The following is an 18,578-nucleotide window of genomic DNA, read 5'->3' as shown; positions in this document are numbered from 1 at the left end:
GTGTAGGAGAATTTCCACCTTTTATGGTGTTGATCTTGTTGTTACACTCCACATTCAGTGGCTGATCCACCTCATGTGGAATATTATATTATTTCTCCTACCTACCCACACCTATTTCCTACCTACCCTTGTTTCTTATTGAGCCACATGTCATGTTTGTGTGCTCACATATCCATATAGCCTTGCCTATATAAGGAGGCTCATATTCATTGTATGTAACAAATGCTTAATGATCTAGTTGAACATATTTTTCATCTTGATAGAATACAGTTTATTTCTATCATCTATTTTGTTCTCTATTATTTGTGCTTTCCATTGCCTCTTGATCTTGGCAAAATCTCACAAGTATGAATGTATGTAATGCAAATGATTATGGATGTCTATTTTTGTTTCTTTTTCATATGCAAATAGATGAATGTGAATGAGTAATGCAATTTTTTCATATTTCTATGAATAAGAGGAATGAAAATGAATGATAGCGAATGTATGAATCTATATAAGATGCTTATGTATGTAGCTAACATCTCAAAACACAAGTACTCGATTGGAGAAATGATGAAAAGAGACCACTTAGCTAAGAAATAATGAAGCTTCCAGTGCTCATGTAGAAGAGAAAGAGATCATTGTTACCATACCGAAATCACTCTTAATTCACAAAATGTAACATGAAATGCAAGATGATATGCAAAATGCAACCTAAACCTAGTCACTAGATTTTGAAAAGCTTAATTTTCATCATTGAGCATTTTACAACCACAACAGGCAGATTAGAGTTCATTTATTTTCATGTGCAATATTAATTATCTTGTCCGCAATGACCCTTTTTTTTGTTCATATCCTTGGACAAATGTCGCAGGGACCTGGATTGCATGATAAAGAAATTCCCTCAAAATAGACAAAGAAATGATGGGAACCTCCCTGTAGCATTCAAATAAGTGGAGTCGAGGTATGTGAGGTGATTTCACCTTGATGTAAAGGCTCTTATCATAGACACCCAACTAATTTAGATGTTTCCAGATCATTGGTATCATTCCTATAAGTAGGAAACAAAGAAAATATTATGCACCCAATCCTTGCTCCTCTTAGTCAAGATAGACTTCCTCAAGTTAATCAGAGGGATACTAATCGAAAACCAATATAAAAGACAACACACAAAGAAAATTTTATGCATATCTCAAACTGTTTAGTGATTGTTTTTCATTATATTGTTTTGCTTGTTAACTCAATGATAAAACTCTTCAGTAGTCAAGAGATAGGTGACTGACTCAGAGTGGATAGCCAAGTTTTACTGACATAAAGATGACTTGGTTGATATTGCTTAGGATATACAAATTGATCAGTCGATTATCCTAAGACTAGGTCAGTGATTGGTTTCAAGCCATGAGGGTTCCAACGAACTAGGATGTCACAAAAGTGACTGAAATATGTACAAGCAAAAGAAAAAATGCAAGAAAGCAGAAATGCCAACATTGCATTGATACATGGAGTGCTTGAGTACAAGAGGTGTCGGTTTGCCAGGTTTTCACCTGCTTGGAAAAGATCCCTTTTTTTTTTTAAGGACTTTTTTTTATTTTTAGGATTTCTTGAGGACATTTTATGATTTTTAGAAGTTTGTTCAAGACATTTTACAATTTTTTTAAAGGAGTTTGTTCAAGACTTTTATGATTTTTTAGGAGTTTGTTCAGGACATTTTAGCTGTATAGGCTGTTGGAGCAGAGAATATTTAGGTGAATAATTTCTTCAGATGGATGTTGTTGATTGGTTCATGGAGTTGTTCTCCTTCCGATGTTGAGAGTTGATAGGCACCATAGCCAAAAGTTGCAGTAACGATATAGGGACCCATCCAGTTGGGTTAGAAATTCCCTTTGTTGTCTCAAAACTGTTGATTTTTAGGATTTTCTCTTAGAACTAGGTCACCAACATGAAATTCTCTTTGTCGAACCTTCTTGTTATATCTTATGGACATTCTCTTTTGATACACTCTAAGATGATCAAACACCACTTGCCAACACTCATCTAGCAATTCGAGCTCTTGCAATCTAGATATTCTATATTCTTCATCAGTAACAAGACCTTGCAAAGAAACTCTTAGAGATGGTATTTCCACCTCAATAGGTAATACTACTTCAGACCCATATACCAAAGAAAAAGGTGTAGCCCCAATAGGTGTTCTGATACTTGTTCTATAAGCCCACAGTGCAGGATTGAGCTGCAAATTCCAATCCTTGCCAGATTTGTTCACTATTTTGTATAAGATAGTCAATAGGTTTTTGTTAGATGCCTCTGCTTGTCCATTACCTTGAGGGTAATACACTGATGACCAGTGTTGTTTTATTTTGAATTTGTCACAGAGTTCGTTTAAATCTTTGTTCTTGAACTGTCCTCCATTGTCAGTTATAATGGATGAAGGCATACCATACCCGCAGATGATATAATTAAGAATAAATAGAGCTACTTGTTTGTAGGTTTCTTTGATGAGCAGAACTGCTTCTACCCACTTAGTGAAGTACTCAGTGGCAGTGATAATAAATTTGTGTTTGTTAGATGATGTAGGATATATTTGGCCAATTAGATCAAATGCCCACTGTTGAAAGGGCCAGTGTGTCACAAAGGGTATGAGATCCCTTGATGGGGCATGGATAAGGTGCCCATGCAGTTGGCACTTTTCATAGGTTTTAACAAATTTTATAGCTTCTTTCTCCATGTCTGGCCAGTAGTAGCTAACCCTTAGTAGTTTTCATGTTAAAGTTAGACCATTCGAATGGGATCCACAAACACCTTCATGAACCTCAGATAATACGCATTGGGACTCCTCAGTTTATAGACATCTAAGAAAAGTATTATCTAAACCTTGCCTAAATAGGTTGTTAGCAATGATGACATACCGTGATGCATTTTGGATTAGGTTCCTTTTTTTATTTCGAGAAAAATTAGCAGCGACAACTTAGTCATGCAAATAAGAGTAAATCTGGCTATAATGACCTGAGTCATGTCCATTAATAGAACAAACCATCTGGGACTCGAGGGAATCATAGGCAAGATAACGTAACTCTTCTACCAGGAATTCAAAGCAAAAATTAGACTCCTATAGCTATGGTATAGATGCCAAAGTGGCCATTGCATCCGCTGCTCTATTTGTTGTTCTGGGGATCTGCTGAAATGATATGAAGGTAAAGTATTTCTTGAGATCATCCACCATTCTCTTATAAGGCATCAGTTTCTCATCTCTTTTCTGATATAGGTCATTGATTTAGTTGATGATGAGTTGAGAATCTCCATAGATGTGTAATTCAACAATCTTCCACTCGATGGCCAGCTTGATCCCGTTTACCAAAGCTTCATATTTTGTAATGTTGTTTGTGCAAGGGAATAAAATCTTGTAAGCTTTCAGAATTGAATGTTTTTGAGGAGTAATAAAAAGTATTATGGCACCATAACCATGTTGAGTGAAAGACCCATCAAAGAACATCTTCCACGATTGTTCAGTAAGGTGCATGATTGATTCATCTGGAAATTCTATATGCATAGGTAGGTTGTCTTCAAGTGGAGCATCAAAAAGTTGGTCTGCAATAACCTATCCTTTGATGGCCTTATGTTCCACGTATTCAATATCAAATTCTGTAAGAACCATGACCCATTCGGCCAGTCTTCCTATAAGCATTGCTTTATTGAGAAGATATTTGAGTGGATCAATTTTAGGTACTAGCTTAATAGAGTGTGCCAACATATAGTGCCTTAATTTTTGTGATGCAAAGACCAATTCCAAGCATGCTTTCTCTATTATAGTGTAGTTCATTTCATACAACACCAATGTTCTGCTAATGTACTAGATAGCTCATTCCTTTATATTGTCATCATGTTATCCCACAAGTGCCCCCAGTGAAGTATCTGTAGATGATATGTATAGGATTAGTGGCTTACCTTGAATCAGTGGAATTAATATTGGTGGATTAGAAAGATATTCTTTGATTTGTTGTAAATGTTGTTCACAATATTTATCCCAGTTGTATTGAACTCCTTTCCTTAATACCTTTGTGAAGGGTTGAGCTTTGTCTACTAGCTGAGATATAAAGTGCCTTATTGACTCAAGATGGCCTTGTAAACTTCTCATTTGACTTATATTATTGGGCGGAGGCATTTCCATTATAGCTTGGACCTTTTCAGGGTTAACCTTAATTCCTTTTTTTGAAATTATGTAACCAAGCAATTTTCCTGATGTTACCCCAAATGCACACTTTTTAGGATTTAATCAAAGCTTGAATCTTTCCATTCTATTTAGTATGAGGCCTAGTTCTTGAATATGCGTAGATCTCTTCATGGTTTTTACTAGGATGTCATCAACATAATCTTCCATGTTTTTATGCATCATATCATGGAAGATAGTGGTTACTACTCTTTGGTAAGTAGCTCCTATGTTCTTTAGCCCAAATAGCATAACATTCCAATAGAAGGTTCCTCATGCACATGTGAAAGATATCTTTTCTTGATCTTTAGGTGCTACCGTGATCTGATTGTAACCAGAGAATCCATCCATTAATGAATACATCTCATATCCAACAGTCATATCTACTATCATGTCAATATTGGGCAATGGAAAATCGCCTTTCAGACATGCTTTGTTGAGATCCTTGAATATTGTGCAAACTCTAATAGATTTGTCTGCCTTTGATATAGGTACTATATTTGATATCCATTCTGCATAGTCTATAGCTATGATAAATCCAACTTTCATGAATTTTTCTAGTTCAACTTTGACTAGCAGTGCCACATGAGGATGCATCTTACGGAGTTTTTGCTTGACTGGTTTAACTCTTGGTGTAATAGAGAGATGATGCATGATGAGATCAGGATCTAGTCTTGGCATATCTGAGTATGTCCTTGTAAAGTTGATCTTCTTTTCTAAAAAATGGTTGTTGAAATATTTTAACTCTTTTACTGATAGTGATTGAGCTAAATGAATGATGTGTGGTGTCTCTTGACTCCCAATGTTCACTAGCTAAGTTGGCTCGATCAATATAGAAGACCTCTCTTGGAAATGACTTGGTAATATATCAAGTATCTCACCTTCAGGCACCTCAGAGAGGTTTTCACCTTTAGGTGCATCCATTATTTTCTCTTTTTTAGATTCTGATACCACCACAATGTGGTTTTCACCATCAGGTCTTTTATTTTTATTTTTCTTATTTTTGAGACTAAGATACTTGATATTTGTTTCAGTCATGTTTCACCCTTTTCACTGGTGAAAGAGTTAATGGGTTCAACTGCATTGAGATAATAAGCTAATGTATAGTCATTGGCAAAAGTAGGTACATTCAAGGGTTGGTTATAAAGGGTACAATCAATCAGTTCAGGATGTATTAAGGATAAGGTTGGAAGAGGCTCAAGGGAATTCATGGTACTATCATCATGGCTTCGGACCGACCAGTCAAGTTTCAGAAGACTACCTTGTATACATGTCTCGAGACCAGGAAGAGTCATGACATGATTATTGAAATTCATGCTAGTATTTAGTGGACATAACCCAACCGACCTACTTCTAGCATTGTCACCTACTTCAAACTAGACAACATACCGTGGTGTGACAGTAACAGGGTCAACAGACAGCATCTCAACATTCATGATAGAGTAGTCATAATGTCTTGTTGAATAATTGTTGTTATAAATAGAACTCCTGTCTGAGTTATTAGAGTCATAAGATGAAGTTTCTGACTCATCTTCAAGTGGCTTAGTAAAAGTATATATAGTATCAATACCCACATCTTTGATGCTGGAAGTTCCTTTGTGATTTGGTTCATTGAGTACTTGTATTTGACACACTTGTGGACATAACCTTGATGGTTTTGTTAATCCCTATCATCTATTCCATTCAGCTACATCTAGATTGATGACTAGTTCTGTTTCTGTAGCTTCTAATTTTTCTTTCATAGTTTCATACCTAATTTTTCCTATCTCATTAGAGGGAGAGTTAGTAGGTGAAGAAATTGCTTGTGTCCTTTCTTCCTCCATCTATCGTTCATAGTCTTCTTGTCTTTTTAGTCTGATTTCTTCCATTTCCTTTTGCATCTTTAGGCATATCAGCTCTTGTGCGTCATCTGTGATATCACTAGATTCTTCAGGGGTTTCTATAGTAGATATATCTAAGAGATGGTCAGGACCCCATTCATACTCATTTGAATCAGTTTCTGAATCATCTACTTGTTGTCTGCCAGTATATGTGACTCGAATGTTTAGATGTGCAAACAATTCTCTAATTCTGTATACTTCATCTCTCATATCCTCTAGGACTTCTACTTCCTGTGGTATTATAGCTGATATAACTAAAACTTGATTACCATTTGTTTCTCTTCTCTGGGTCAGCAATTATTTTTGTTCACTGTCACACTCTTCTTGAGTTTGTTGAGTATTAATTTCTTGTGTTGGTAAAGGTAGTACCTTTTTCTTCCACTTAAATTGATGGTGGGACGTGTGCTTTTGATCTAATGACTTTCTTGGATCATATCCCAGTCCAGCTTTATCATTGGCAGACTTAGTTTATAACTGAATAGGTTCAACAATACCTTTTTGACATTTTCCTAGAGGACCAGTACCTGAATATCCCATGCATTGAAGCATCTTATAGCCTAGACCATATTGTGTCGAGGAAATCTCACAATGTCGTATTTCTTTATTTGCACTATTTTCTTTGAAAAGAAATTTGAGAACATCATCCTCTTCTATTTCACCTGCAAGAGAAGTAGAGGACTGTATAAAGAGACCATCATAAATGATTTTTGGAGTTGAAATTTGTGGCTTCATAACCTCTGATGTTTTTCTCGACTATCTTGGTGATGGAGGAAGAGACATTAGTGAGAGTATAGGCTCTATCTTGTAGCCATCTATGCCAGTGTTTGTAATTTTCATTTTTTTTTGTAAATTTTTCAGCAAAGATTCCAAACTTTCAGCTGTAGAGGCTAGTCTATTATGAGGAAAAAAAGCATCAGCACTTTGTGCTAAGGCATTGCAAGTATAGCTTCTATCGGTAGGAATACTGACTTCAACTCCATTATAAGGAAACTTCAAGCTTTGATGATACGTAGATGGTACTACTTTCATTTCATGAATCCATGTCATGCCCAGTAAGATGTTTTATGAAAGATGAAGATCTAGAAATTGAAAAATGACATATCTTTCTATGGGTCCTACCCTAATCGGTAATCTCATCAGACCCTTAGAGGTTATTTCTTCTTCATCATAAGCCTTGATTGTTATTTTATTTATTGGATCAATAACATTTGCAGAAAATCCCAGCTGTGTCAGTAGATTGTATGTTCATATTTTCAACCCAGTGCCTCCATCTATCAAAACATGTTTAACTCAGTGTTTATGGATCATGGCTTCAATGTGTAATGGTTGGTTATGTGGGTAACTGAATGAGTTATCATCTTCTTTAGAGAAAGTGAGGTAATGAGGTGAGGTCAGGTGACCCACCATAGATTGAACCTGATCTATGTCTAAATCTTTAGGGACACTGGTGGTAAGTAGAGCCTTGTCCAGGACCTCTCTATGAGTAGAAGAGATCTTAAGTAGTTCCAAAATGGAGATTTGAGCATTGGTTCTCTTCAATTGTTGGACAATACTATAACCAGAAGAAGATGATGAAGCCAACTGTTTTGATTTGGCCATGATTGTGTCTGTTTGTCTATTTGGTAGATTTGATGTTGTTTGATCGAAAGTTGAGGAAGTAGCTCTTGGGAGAGAAATCTTCCTTTGAGCGAGTCACAACATTAGTAGTTTGTGCTTGACTTTGGTGATCCTGGATTATGATCATATTGTTGTATTCAAGTTGAGAATATTCAATAATGTTGATCACATTATTGTTGTTAGTGTAGGTATAATGGACTCTAGCTCCTCCCTTGGATTTTGAGGAATCTCCCTATTCATAAGTCAGTAAGGGATCTTTAAAGGCCTTATGATCAGCATTAGTTGCATGATTTCCAACAAAGATCTTGCCTACATCAATGAGATATTGGATTTCATGTCAGAGTTTCATGCAGTTGTTTGTGTTATGTCCCTTGTTTGGATGGTAGTCACAATATTCGTTTTCTCTCCACCATTTGGGTCTAATTTCTGGGTCATATGGTCTAGAATTGTTTGGCAATGTTATCAGATTATTTGCCAATAAGGTTTTGAAAGTTGATTCATATGACTCATCTAGAGGAGTAAAATCATGCTTGGGCTTTGAAAGCCAAGACTTTTCTTTAAGCCATTCTCTTGTTTTCTTTGGAGGATTTTTTGCGGTAGTTTCAGATGCCTTGAGTGCTTGCGTGCCACTAGCCAAGTTAAATATTGTGGATTTTATTTTTGCTTGGATAGTATCTACCCCTCCATCACTAACAATGCTCCTGTTATTCTCTTTTCTGTATTTCCCAGTATTTACTCTTTTCTTTAGAGCTAGAACCTTGTGATGTTTCTTTCCAAAGTGATATATCACCCTTTTTTATAAGCACATCTTCCATCTTGAGGGTGTTATCTACCATTTTGTTGAATAAAGGATGTACTTGCATCTGGACACTATACTTTAATTCAGGGAGTAGGTTGTTGACAAAGATATCCATTTTCTCAAGATCTAGGATAGTCCGTGTATATCTAGAGAACATCTTTCTCCATCATTGGAGAAAAGTGAGAAAGGGTTCTCATGTCTTTTGTTTGGTTTTGCAAAGCTCTATCATAGTCACAAGATGTTGAATGTTGTATGAGTTTTGTTGTCAAAATAGTTGGATTATCTCTTCAAACATTTTTTATTCCTTTGGGTAGACTTGAGAACCATTCCATTGCTTGACCCCCTAAACTTCCTGGGAAAAGGCGCATGAGGTACATTTGATCATGCATGAACTCCATACAGGCAGCACAAAACTCTCTAACATGATCTTGAGGATCTAAGGTACCATCGTATTTGTCAAATTTTGGGATCTCAACTCATGAGGGAAATGGAGGCATGTAAATTTTTTTGTCAAATGGGAATGGGCATATTGTGTCTAGAGAATATTGTTTTTGTGTTTTATCTTTGTTTTGTAGTTTTGTGACTGTAGTTTGTAATGTTTGCATTTGTTTTCTTATCTTTCCCCATGGTGTCTCTTTCTCTTTAGTGATGAGGGCCTCCACATTATAACCTGTAGGGAGTTTGGCACCTTGTTTTGCTAATTCTAGGAAATAGTCTTCTTTTTCCCTAGCCATGATGACCTTCATCATTTTTTGGAACTCCTAATCATTCTGACATCTATGTACTTTAGCCACGGGAGGTTCAGGAAGCTCAGATTCAGTAGATGAGGAATCATTGTAAGTGGCATGATTGCTGAAGTCATCGTGAGTGTCTCATTTACTAGCTTCTCTTTCTTGTCTTTCCCTAGACATGGTGGCAGATAGGGGCTAACCAAAGATTGGTAGATCGTAAACTGGTATCTGTGACGAGGACGATTTATTGTAAAAGGGGTTTTCCACATAGAATGGATTGTCTTTTGATGAAAACGGTGTTTCTTTTTCTTTGTTTGTTTTGTTGCAATAATTTATGGTTTGAACAGGCATTTGTAACCGACATGACCAAGAGTGAAATATGTTGCAGAAGTCAAGATCAAATTGTATCTAGTAGTTTATTTTAACATAGTGATTGAGTGAAGTAACTAAGATCTGGTCTGGTTTCAGGAATGATCTATCATGTGTAAGACATCTATCTAAGTTAAATTAGGTTTGATAAGATGTTTGTTTGAACTAGCTAAGAGATGATTGACAAAATCGTGCAACGCAACGGTAGAGGTACACTATCAAGGTCATTTATGCTCAAGAGGATGATAACCAGTTTTAGGCTCATTGTAGACTATTTTAGACAGGTTTGACTATTCTGGACTGGCAAAATCAGAGACTTGTATGACAATATTTCTGAGACCATATGACAGTATGATAGCTTCAGGATGACAACAGTTCTGTTTCGTATGAGTTACTGCCTAGTACCAAATGACACATGGGTAGGTATTAAGTGTAGTTCTATCTCGTACGACATAGGATTTCATTTAAACGATAGACTGTTGGGTCTCGTACGACAGAGGATTGAGCTCGGATGACAATTTAGAATACTTGTACGACACAGGATATGTTGCAGGATGACAAATGATCAAGTTCGTATGACAGTTAACAGAGTAGAGACAAAAAATTTGAGTTTTTCAATAGTTGAGTATGACAACTGAGTATGACCAATTCTGAGGTGGACTGATTTTTGACCAGGATAGACTAGTTTTGACATGGATAGAGTTTTATCACTGAGTTGTTGGTTTGTTTGGTTTGTTTTCTCTAGTTTTGGTATTCCAGTTTTAGTTTCAGGGACGAAAACATAGAAAACATGCAGTATAAATAGTAACTCCAATCACAACATGCAAACCCTATGGAAGTTGGCTTAGAGAAGAAAACCTTTGTTTGCTGACTTAGGTACACACCCAATAGCTAATCAGAATACTATTGCTATGTCTCATGCAATGGATTCCTAATGTCGTATTAGCCAACTCCAAACGCTAATGGGGGCACAATATGGCAAGTGTCTTGGGAGAGTTACTGTCTCTCTTGCACAAAGATTATCAACCTTTCAGAGGTGAATCGGGTAGCTTCTAATTTTAATTGCATGTAGTAAAGGTTTTGTTCGGCGTGTCGAGGTATAAACTCAATTAAGAGGTCTCCCAACCTTGAAAACCAAAGTTCAATATACCCGAAGGTACTGAGAAGAGCTATTCCTGAGCACTGTCGTTGACTTAATTTTCATCAAATAACATTTATTTCATAGTGGGTTGGAGTACTTGGCATTTAGTCATTCCCACTTAGGTTATTCCCCTCACACCGACCGTAATAGCTTTAAGAGTTTTTCAACCCCTCGGGAGGGCAAGCCTGCTAAATATGTACAAATATCAAACAAAGAAAATGCCTCAAGGGTATAGATTTTTTATTGTCTAAAAAAAGACAAGAGCATACTCTCCTACCTCTCAGAATTTTCTAAAAACACAAAAGACAAATTTGTTCATTAACCAGATAGCAAGTTAGGTGCCTAAAAAAAATTAAAGAATACATAATGTTTGATTGATTCTCTTTAGGCAACCTGCAAAAACAACGTATCAATAGTCATGTTGTTTTTATTATTTGATAGGCATATATTTGATTAATAAATTCTTTGACAAGCGTTGTGCAAGAAACTCGGTAGGCTATGAAAATACTAGGTAGACAGAAGACAATTCAAGATGAGTGTTAGCGTAATCAAAATTTAATTCAAGAAAAACCCTAACAAAGTGAAACTTGCTTTAATCCAACAGAAAACAGAATCATACGACAATTTTCATAGAAAGAAATGATAAAAGGATTTTGTCGTATGAGTTAGAAATAAGCATAGGATGACAAAAGACAAAATCAAATATTTAGAACAGAATGTCGTACGACACCATTTTTTGATTCGTGCAACAAATAACAGGCTTCAATATAATGTCATACGACAAATAACATGATTCAATATAATGTCGTATGATGCAGTAAAACTACTCATACGATATTTTGTAGAGATTGTACGAACGAAACCTGCAGGATTAAAAAAAATGATTTTGAGGCCGAAAAATTAGTTTCCTGCCCCACGATGGGTGCCAAAAATGTGTGTGAAAAGCCGACCTATATTTGTATCTGGAATACACAACACTTGAATTAAGTCATTAGATGCATGGTAAGTAAATCAATAATCAATGAATAATAAACCATAACAAAGCAACCCATTGCCTTCTATTAGATGCGAGTTTAGATTGCTCGCAGATTGCTAAGCTATCCAGTGACTAGACAACACCTAAATGAAGGATTTTTAAATCTATATGAGCATGGATTTAAGCTAGATGGATACAAGATTTAAGCTATATATGCAAGATTAATCTAACATGATTTAAGCAATATATGAATATTTAAGCTAAGTGATTTAAGAAATATGAAATAACTAATATGCAATATCTGAATGCAAATTATCAATGAACCTAGAGCAAAAATAGCATAATAACAATATATTCTCTAGGATTTTTTAATGAGAAATGAGACCCTGAATATATAGAAAATTCAGAAAGAAACCAAAGGCTGATATCAAATGATGATGAGCAGTCAAGATTTTCCAAGAGGAAGCATAATACAGGTGAATTGATGTGATTGGATGCTTTTCTCAGTTTTAAAGGAAATTGAACTAAAATTAAGATAAAATAAGGAAAAAACTGATTTATTCTCTATTTCATTCAATTTTAATATTTAATTGTTTTAATTGCTTTCTCAGAGATTATTTATCAATTTTTAATTTGTTTTTCAAGATTACCTCCAATTGATTTCTTTTTCTCAATTTTTATTTCTTTCTTGGTCAATTAATTCCTTTTTCGATTTATTTCCTTTTTTGAAGATTTGTGCTCATAATTTCCAATTCCTTTTTCTTGATTTGTTTCCTTTTTTGAAGATTTATGGCAAATTGATTTATTTAAGTATGCTAGGATATTTAATAAAATAAATAAGATAATTGTTTAAAAATGATTTACTTGGAATTATTTAATTAATTAAATAAATATTTAATTAATATTGAGTGATTAATTTGCCATGGGAGGTTTGATGATTAAAGAATTAATTGTGTGCTCAAGATTTATTTAATTGCCTTTGGTTAGCACCTTGGTGACATTGTTGAGATTAGGGGCCCATGTTTTAGATGACCATTTTTAGGGTATTACATTTGCCCCTCTTTGAATTAATGTGCGAGTAGCGCATTGGTTCAAAGAAAATTTGATGTCTAGGAGATACCAGTTCTGAACTTGATTGATCATGAACTAGATGAAAGCGAGGTGTTTAATTTGGTTCGAAGTGGTGAAGTTGAATGAAGTCTGATTAAAGTGATACCATTCTTGAACTTGATTGAACTTGGGAATGTTAGAAAATAAAAGATAATGAACTTGAACTTGATTGATCAAGAAGTGGATCTTATTGATCTAGAACTTGATTGAACTTAGATACAGTGAGTGATGATAAAAATCGATCTTCAACTTGATTGATCAAGACACAATGAGCAAAGATAAATTTTCCAACTTGATCCAAAGCAATGAAACTAAACACCTACTTAGATTGAACATGATCAAATAAACTCTTTAAACCCTTGATTGAGTTTAAATGAATAATCAGCTTGATGAAAAGAGATGAAACTAATTAACATTAAGAGATTGATTGAGATGAAGACAAATATCAGCTTGATTTGAAGTAATGAAATTGATGCCCCTAGAGACTGATTTGATTCAAATGATCGAGAAATCTCAACTTGATATAAAGTGATGAAGTTGAGATGCCCCTAGCGATGAGGTCTTATTTGATTTTCTTTAGTTGAAAAAGATGTTTTGCTTGACTTTCGATGAAGATATGAAAATTTTGTCAGCATTGAAGAATGTGAGGTCATAAGGTCACCAGCATGCCCCCTCAGGAACGAAATCGAAAGATAGTGAGGGTACATGATTATAGGCAATTTTTAGCAATGATAAGTTGTTTTGAGCACAAATTGATTCAAAGGAATTTTTGAAAATTTTGCGTTGATTAATAAGAAATTGAGTGCAAAGTTGATTTGTAGAAATAAAATTGAGCGCAATGAGAAGAGAGAATGAGCCTTTGATGAAAAGCGCTAAGTGGTCCTTACTTTGTGAAATTGACTAGAAATATGATCTTGAATTTCGATTTTGATCCCGAAAATGGAGTCAGAATGGGCAAATTAGCTAAGGGTACAATTTTTATGACCATCGGAGCAAGTTGAAAAATTAGGTTTTTGGCTATATATGGGACAAAAGTGTCAGTTTCAATTCATCTTAACCCTCCAAAGTTTGAAAATTCAAAAAGCCTTCTGTGAGAAAAATGGTGGTCCCTACTCATGAGCATCGATTCAAGCACCAGAGATGACATAATTGACCGCAACACTATGAGCCACCAGTAAGTGATCTATCTTAGGCTTGTTATTCATTCCAAATTTAAATTTTTTGTTGATTTTTCAAGTTTTTTGGCATGTTGAGTCGAGTTTTCTTGTTTTGTCATGTGAGACAGAATCCTGTCTCGTATGACAAACTGCTAAATTTTATTTTGTCATTTCAGACCACTAGATTTGTCGTTCTAGGGCCACCATTGTGTCATACGACAACCTTCTTGAAAGACCATTTTTTCATCCAGAGTCTAATCTTTTATCGTTCGGGGGTCTTTTGTCGTACAGGGCTCAATCCTAACTCGTACGAGTTTCTGATCTTTTGTGTTTTGTCATTTGGAAAACAGTGAGCATTTTTGAAGGTCTAAACTTGAAATTTTGCTTTTTCAATTGATGTAGTTGGATTTGTGTGATGTTTTACTCCACTTGTAGGCTTAGTTGGAACATATTCTGATACTCTATTGTTTGATTTTGCAGGTTCGATTGCCTCATGTGCTCTTTAGGTGTGTTTATCCATTTACCATGGCTTTAGTTCAATAGCTATCAGAGGTTGAGCTAGCTCATATTGACTTGTGTAGCTTGACACATTTTTTGACATTACCTGATATCTGGGTGAATCACGATATGCTCATAGCATTGGTAGAGAGATTCCATTCCAAGCATAACACCTTTCACTTACTAGTTGGGGAGATGACTATCACTCCCGAGGATGTATATAGGATCCTCTATATCCCTTTTGTTGGGGATAAGGTGGACTATGATTCAGGACACCTTCCCGGATTACAGGCAGCGAGGCATGTCTTCAGGGATCCTAATATCCTAACACGCTCCATCAGTTGCGACATCATGATGAGTAGGTACAATGATGAGTTTCCTTTGGCTTGCATCCTAGCAGGTTTTATTAGTTGTTTTCTGATGCCAGATAGAGGTCAGTAGGGATTTCAGTGTGGATGGGGCCGGATGCTGGAGAGATTGATGGAGACCCCCCAGAGGCTTAGCTGGGGTTCTTGCATTTTGGCCCACATGTATCGTGAGATGCATGAGATAGTGTACAGGGAGGGCAAGAGCATGGTCGCTGGTGTTTTGATTTTACAAGTTTGGGCTTGGGAGCACCTCCCAGTTTGTCGGCCTATCGTTGATGATAGTAGAGAGCCTAGGCAGCCGGTTGTATATAGGTATGTCAGCTATGTTACACAGCCCCATCTGGGCAAGATGGATTTTTGGTGGCGGCAGTTGGATGACCTAATAACCATGGTATGGAGGCCTTACAGGGGCTTAGAGCCATGGGATGACTAGAGGCTGGTATGCAGAGACCTTTTTGTTACTCACCCTCTTATTGGCAGATCACAGATGATAGTGGAGTGGTTTGTAGCATCATGAGTGATGAGGCAGTATGGCGGGCCTCAGGGGGTATCACAAAATTTTACGACTTATGCCTGATATGCTGATGAGGAGAGGAAGGGATGGTCCCCAAGGTTATCCTATTCCTTGGCCATGCAGGAGATAACTAGTGTACAAAGACTTAGAAAGGATTACTTGGGTGATATTGCAGATGTAGGGGTATTGCTCCAGTATAGAGATTTTTTTCAGCAACATCCATTCTCTCATTTGATGGATCCAGCTGAGTAGGCTCCTTGCATTGAGGAGGCTGAGGATGATGCCCCCATGTAGGGACAGGGAAAGGGTCAGAGGTAGGGCTAGAGATAGGGATAGAGACTTGAGGCTCTGAGGCAGATAGGTGGTGATCCTGGTGCTATAGGTAGCAGGGTACTAGTTGATGTAGGGCAATAGAGGGGTGAGGGTGGATCTCTTGGAGGTATAGGCATGAGATTGGGCAGAGCTAAGGAGGAGAGAGTAGCTCCAAGACAAGTTTGTCAGTGGCCAGAGGAGAAGGGTGAAGCTGGAGGTGGAGATGGGGTGGAGAGCTTGTGAGAGAGAAGGGTATGAACGTTGGACAGTTGATGAGGGCACGTTTAGCAGAGTTGCAGTCATAGTTGACAGTGGCTCAGACTCAACTAGCAGAGTGAGATTGACAACTTCTCAATCTTAGGGTTGAGCATGATCGCCAGATCTTAGAGATGAGAGAAGAGATAGAGCAGCGTACTATGTTGTAGCATATAGTGTCACAGTTCCAATTGCGTTGTAGGTTATACCCTACTCATAGTATATGGAACTTTCAGAGCGATCTCGGGCACCTCATCAAGATCCTATTCATCAGGCTCCACCTCCTCCACTAGGCAATGAGGGAGAGGCCCAGACCTAGATATTATTTTTGTAGCTCAGATATTTTTGTAGACACCCATTTTTTATAGCGATACAATTCTTGCTCCGATGGGAGTTTGTACATGTCATTGGACATCATTTTGTACTCTTAGACTTGATATGATATATGTATATATATACGAGATTCAATTCAAATTCATTATACTTGTGTTGATTTGATTTTTGAGATGCTTTCTATATGCTTTATTCTACATGTATGCATTTCTGATTTAGTATGAATTTATGTAATGCAAATGATTATGGATGTCTATTTTTGTTTCTTTTTCATATGCAAATAGATGAATGTAAATGAGTAATGCAATTTTTTTCATTTTTCTATGAATAAGAGGAATGAAAATGAATGATAGTGAATGTATGAATCTATATAAGATGCTTATGTATGCAGCTAGCATCTCAAAACACAAGTACTCGATTGGAGAAATGATGAAAAGAGACCACTTAGCTAAGAAATGATGAAGCTTCCAATGCTCATGCAGAAGATAAAGAGATCATTGTTACCATACCAAAATCACTCTTAATTCACAAAATGCAGAATGAAATGCAAGATGATATGCAAAATGCAACCTAAACCTAGTCACTGGATTTTGAAAAACTTAATTTTCATTGAGCATTTTACAAGCACAACAAGCAAATTAGAGTTCATTTCTTTTCATGTGCAATATTAATTATCTTGTCCGCAATGACCCTTTTTTTTGTTCATATCCTTGGACAGATGTCGCAGGGACCTACATTGCATGATAAAGAAATTCCCTCAAAATAGACAAAGAAATGATGGGAACCTCCCTGTAGCATTCAAATAAGTTGAATCAAGGTATGTGAGGCAATTTCACCTTGATGTAAAGGCTCTTATCACATACACCCAGCTAATTTAGATGTTTCCAGATCATTGGTATCATTCCTATAAGCAGAAAACAAAGAAAATATTATTCCCCCAATCCTTGCTCCTCTTAGTCAAGATAGACTTCCTCGAGTTACTCAGAGGGATAATAATCGAAAACCAATATTAAAGACAACACACAAAGAAAATTTTATGCATATCTCAAACTGTTTAGTGATTGTTTTTCATTATATTGTTTTGCTTGTTAACTCAGTGATAAAACTCTTCAATAGTCAGGAGATAGGTGACTGACTCAGAGTGGATGGCCAGGTTTTACTAACGTAAAGATGACTTGGTTGATATCGCTTAGGATATACAAATTGATCAGTCAATTATCCTAAGACTAGGTTAGTGATTGGTTTCAAGCCATGAGGGTTCCAATGAACCAGGATGTCACAAAAGTGACTAAAATATGTACAAGCGAAAGAAAAAATGCGAAAAAGCAGAAATGCCAATGTTGCATTGATAGATGGAGTGCTTGAGTAAAAGAGGTGCCGGTTTGCTAGGTTTTCATCTGCTTGGAAAAGATCCCCTTTTTTTTTTAAGGACTTTTTCTGATTTTCAGGATTTCTTGAGGACATTTTATGATTTTTAGAAGTTTGTTCAGGACATTTTACAATTTTTTTTAAGGAGTTTGTTCAGGACTTTTATGATTTTTTAGGAGTTTGTTCAAGACATTTTAGCTGTATAGGTTGTTGGAGCAGAGAATATTTAGGTGAATAATTTCTTCAGATGGATGTTGTTGATTGGTTCATGGAGTTGTTCTCCTTCCGATGTTGAGATTTGATAGGCACCAGAGCCAAAAGTTACAGTAACGATATAGGGACCCATACAGTTGGGTTCGAAATTCCCTTTGTTGTCTCAAAACTGTTGATTTTTAGGATTTTCTCTTAGAACTAGGTCACCAACTTGAAATTCTCTTTGTCGAACCTTCTTGTTATATCCTATGGACATTCTCTTTTGATACTCTTTGAGATGATCAAACGCCAATTGCCGATGCTCATCTAGAAATTCAACCTCTTGCAATCTAGATATTCTATATTCTTCATTAGTAAGAAGACCTTGCAAAGAAAATCTTAGAGATGGTATTTCCACCTCAATAGGTAATACTACTTCATACCCATACACCAAAGAAAAATGTGTAGCCCCAGTAGGTGTTTTGATACTTGTTCTATAAGCCCACAGTGCAAGATTGAGCTGCAGATGCCAATCCTTCCTAGATTTGTTCACTATTTTGTATAAGATAGTCAATAGGTTTTTGTTAGATGCCTCTGCTTGTCCATTACCTTGAGGGTAATACACTGATGACTAGTGTTGTTTTATTTTGAATTTTTCACAGAGTTCGTTTAAATCTTTGTTCTTGAACTGTCCTCCATTGTCAGTTATAATGGATGAAGGCATACCATACCTGCAGATGATATAATTAAGAATAAATAGAACTACTTGTTTGTA

This window comes from Cryptomeria japonica, chromosome 2 (assembly GCF_030272615.1).
Source record: "Cryptomeria japonica chromosome 2, Sugi_1.0, whole genome shotgun sequence".
NCBI classification, from domain to species: domain Eukaryota; kingdom Viridiplantae; phylum Streptophyta; class Pinopsida; order Cupressales; family Cupressaceae; genus Cryptomeria; species Cryptomeria japonica.
Note: the sequence above shows the minus strand (reverse complement) of the source record.